Here is a 4611-nt window from a genome sequence, read left to right as displayed (position 1 = left end):
AGACACAGACCAGAACCTAACAGGTCCTCCCACAGGTGCCTGTCGGTGCATATGACTCTCTCCCTGCCTTGTGTGCCTCTCTGTCAAATGTACCTTTACAGAAACATGGAGAAGCACAGAGGGACTTTAACACAAACCTGTTTTCTTTTTAAAAATGTGTGATATTTCTCAGCCATATACAACTTGAGAATAGAGAGTGCTGAGAGAAATAGGAGTTTCACTGGATCGCCTATACTCTCTGAGGACAGAGACTGAAGGTTGCTGCTGAGATCTCTGACAAGATGGTCAATTATAATGACATTCTAGGAGTGCAAAGAAATGCCGCTGCAGATGACATTAAAAAGGCACACCGAAAACTGGCATTGAAGGGGCACCCTGATAAAAACCCAGAGAACAGAGCGGCAGCAGAGAAGAAATTCATACAAGTCTCTAAGGCATATGAATCATAGAATATCAGGATTGGAAGAGACCTCAGGAGGTAATATAGTCCAACTCCCTGCTCAAAGCAGGACCAACACCAACTAAATCATCCCAGCCAGGGCTTTGTCAAGCCTGACTTTAAAAGCCTCTAAGAAAGGAGATTCCACCACCTCCCTAGGTAACCCATGCTAGTGCATCACCCCTCTCCTAGTGAAAAAGTGCTTCCTAATATCCAATCTAGACCTCCCCCACTGCAACTTGAGACTATTGCTTCTTGTTCTTTCATCTGCCACCACTGAGAACAGCCTAGCTCTGTCCTTTTTGGAGCCCCCCTTCAGGTAGTTGAAGGCTGCTATGAAATCCCCTCTCACTCCTCTCTTCTGCAGACTAAATAACCTCGGTTCCCTCAGCCTCTCCTCATAAGTCATGTGCCCTAGATCATTTTTGTTGCCCTCTGCTGGACTCTCTCCAATTTGTCCACATCCCTTCTGTAGTGTGGGGACCAAAACTGGACACAATATTCCAGATCTGGCCTCACCAGTGCCAAATAGAGGGGAATAATCACTTCCCTCAATCTGCTGGCAGTGCTCATACTAATGCAGCCCAATATGCCGTTGGCCTTCTTGGCAACAAGGGCACACTGCTGACTCATATCCAGCTTCTTGTCCACTGTAATCCTCAGGTCCTTTTCTGCAGAACTGCTTCTTAGCCATTCAGTCCCTAGTCTGTAACAGTGCATGGGATTCTTCCTTCCTAAGTGCAGGACTCTGCACTTGTCCTTGTTGAACCTCATCAGATTTCTTTTGGCCCAATCCTCCAATTTGTCTAGGTCACTCTGGACCCTATCCCTACCCTCCAGCATATCTACCCCTACCCCCAGCATAGTGTCATCTGCGAACTTGCTGAGGGTGCAATTCATCCCGACATCCAGATCATTAATGAAGATGTTGAACAAAACCGGCCCCAGGACCGACTACTGGGGCACTCTGCTTGATACCGGCTGCCAACTAGACATCGAGCCATTGATCACTACCCGTTGAGCCCGACAATCTAGCCAGCTTTCTATCCACCTTATAGTCCATTCATCCAATCCATACTTCTTTAACTTGCTGGCAAGAATACTGTGGGAGACTGTATCAAAAGCTTTGCTAAAGTCAAGATATATCACATCCACTGCTTTCCCCATATCCACAGAGCCAGTTATCTCATCAAAGAAGACAATCAGGTTGGTCAGTCATGATTTGGCCTTGATGAATCCATGCTGACTATTCCTGATCACCTTCCTCTCCTCTAAGTGTTTCAAAATGGATTATTCCTTGAGGACCTGCTCCAAGATCTTGCCAGGGACTGAAGTGAGGCTGACCGGTCTGTAGTTCCCCAGGTTCTCTTTCTTCCCTTTTTAAAATATGGGCACTATATGTTTTCCAATCATCCAGACCTCCCCCCAATCGCCATCAATTTTCAAAGATAATGGCCAATGGCTCTGCAATCACATCAGCCAACTCCCTCAGCACCTTCGGATGCATTAGATCTGGACCCATGGACTTGTGCATGTCCAGCTTTTCTAAACAGTCCTTAACCTGTTCTTTCACCACTGAGGGCTGCTCACCTCCTCCCCATACTGTGTTGCCCAGTGCAGTAGTCTGGGAGCTGACCTTGTCTGTGAAGATCAAGGCAAAAAAAGCATTGAGCACTTCAGCTTTTTCCACATTATCTGTTGCTAGGTTGCCTCCCCCATTCAGTAAGGGTCCCACACTTTCCCTGACCACCTTCTTGTTGCTAACATACCTGTATAAACCCTTCTTGTTACCCTTCACATCCCTTGCTAGCTGCAACTCCAATTGTGCCTTGGCCTTCCTGATTACACTCTTGGATGCTCTAGCACTATTTTTATACTCCTCCCTAGTCATCTGTCCAAGTTTCCACTTCTTGTAAGCTTCCTTTTTGAGTTTAAGCTCACTGAAGATTTCACTGTTAAGCCAAGCTGGTCACCTGCCATATTGGATATTCTTTCTGCACATTCGGATGGTTTGTTCCTGCGCCCTCCATAAGGCTTCTTTAAAATACAGCCAGCTCTCCTGGACTAGGTTTTATCTGATGCCCAAAAAAGCAGTGTCTATGACATGTTTAGGAAGGAGGGTAAATAGAAAAAAAGAGGTGGAGGGAAAGGCAGGGATGGGAGTCAGTAGTATAGCTAGAGGGAGCGCCTGCTCCCCCGAGCCCAGAATTCCCCAAATGGTGCCTTTTCCAGCACCGTTCCGTCTTTCGGCGGCCCTGCACATGTGCCGCTCTGTCTTTTTGGCAGCATTTCGGCGCATGCGCAGGGCTGCCGAAATGCCACCGAAGGACATGCGCCTTTTTTTTCTGCCGCTCCTCCTCGGCAGCAACCCTGGCTACGCCACTGATGGGAGTCACCTTGATTCTGAATTCCCATTCAGTAGCCCCCCACTCTGATGTGTTGAGAGGAATGGACTCTTTTTCAGGGAAACTCTGGGATGATCTACTTGGTAGCATTTCTGGCATTTAGAGAGGACTCCATAGAAGAAGAAGCAAAGATTGTAAAGGATGCTCTCTGTATTTTTGAGACATGTCAGGAATTGGATTTACTTCATTTGGTTCCTAGTGAGCTAGGGGCTGCTCTTCATCCTCCATCACCTCATTGAACAACAGTGGGAAGACAACTTCAGATCAGTCATAATGACCATCAAAATCACTACAAAGGGAATTGTGATGAATGGAGAAGAGAGACTAGAAGCCATTATTGACCATTAAAATTCTCAACAACAATTGGTAAGAAGCAGCTGCTATTCTTGAATAACACATGTTTACCAGAAATGTTAAGCTATGATGAGCTCCATTTGAGGGACTAACGGGAATATTGGGGTTGTGGGGGAGATTTCAACCAAAATCTGCTTTCGACTTACTGTGGCCCAATTGAAAGTATTTATAAATAAATAGTTCTTCCAAAGTCAATACATATGGGTGCCACTGACTTTTCAGTTAATTCTTGACTATCATTAATGCTTATATCTTGTCTTTAAAATTGTTGTGAATTCTTTGTGCACTTTGCATTTATTAAGATTTATCCCACGAGAACAATGATCAGAGTTCAGGCCAATCAATACGTAAACTAGCATGAATCTTATGCTTTTCTTTGTTTGAATTGTGAAATGGCTAATGTGCTGCGAAGTTAACATTCCCAGGACAATTTGTAAAGAAAAATATAGCATTAGAAGATGTAAATACAAAATAAGAATGAGTTTCTGTTGGGATGATTTTTTTGTTTCAAATAAATGCTGGCAGCTTAGTCCACTATAATCATGGGCAAATAGCAATGAGTAAAGGCAATGGAGTGAGTCTTAGTTTGCTAGCCAACTCTAAATCAATAAATGCTGTTATTTTGTGAAAAAGTACATAAAACATAATGTAGAAAAACTGTGTGAAGTTACACACTTCTCTGGAACTTGATGACCAGAGAAAGCATTCCAGCTACACTTTGTGATGCCAGAAAGCTATTGCTCATCAGACTCCTTTGATGTTTGTATAAAACGTTATAGGTCTAGTTCATATTCCATGGATCCTAGAATGTCAGGGTTGGAAGGGACCTTAGGAGGACATCTAGTCCAACCCCCTGCTATGGTGACCAGATGTCCTGATTTTATAGGGACAGTCCCGATTTTTGGGTCTTTTTCTTATACAGGCTCCTATTACCCCCACCCCCTCTCCTGATTTTTCACATTTGCTGTCTGGTCACCCTACCCCCGGCTCAAAGCAGGACCAATCCCCAGACAGATTTTTGCCCTACATCTCTAAATGGCCCCCTCAAGGATTGAATTCTCAACCCTGGGTTTAGGGGGCAATGCTCAAACCACTGAGCTATCTCTCCCCCCCTCCAATTGTGTTCACACAATCTAATTCCAATGTTGTACTAGGGGAAAGATTTTTTTTGGCTAAAGGTCTGTGAATCAAGGGATGCGAGTTCTGTTTCTTGCTCTATGACTGATGTAATGTGGAAGATTGTAAAAATGAAGTCTATTAATCTCTCTGTAGTTATATATTTATTTATAGTAGTTATTTATATATAGGCCATGTAATCTTGTGTGCATGCGCAGTACATATTCTTTGTGAGTATATGTAAATAGATACTGTATACCACACAAATATGGACTTGAATTTAGGTTCACAATAGAA

The 4611-nt window shown here is 44.0% G+C and overlaps 1 pseudogene; it reads left to right on the top strand.

The window, feature by feature from the left end:
* Positions 1 to 281: 281 nt before the first annotated feature.
* Positions 282 to 3192, top strand: LOC128841593 (dnaJ homolog subfamily B member 6-like; annotated as a pseudogene).
* The last annotated feature ends 1419 nt before the right edge of the window (positions 3193 to 4611 follow it).

Source organism: Malaclemys terrapin, chromosome 8 (assembly GCF_027887155.1).
Source record: "Malaclemys terrapin pileata isolate rMalTer1 chromosome 8, rMalTer1.hap1, whole genome shotgun sequence".
Taxonomy (NCBI): Eukaryota; Metazoa; Chordata; order Testudines; family Emydidae; genus Malaclemys; species Malaclemys terrapin.
The sequence above is the reverse complement of the archived record's forward strand: the minus strand, read 5'-3'. Positions and strand labels throughout refer to the sequence as shown.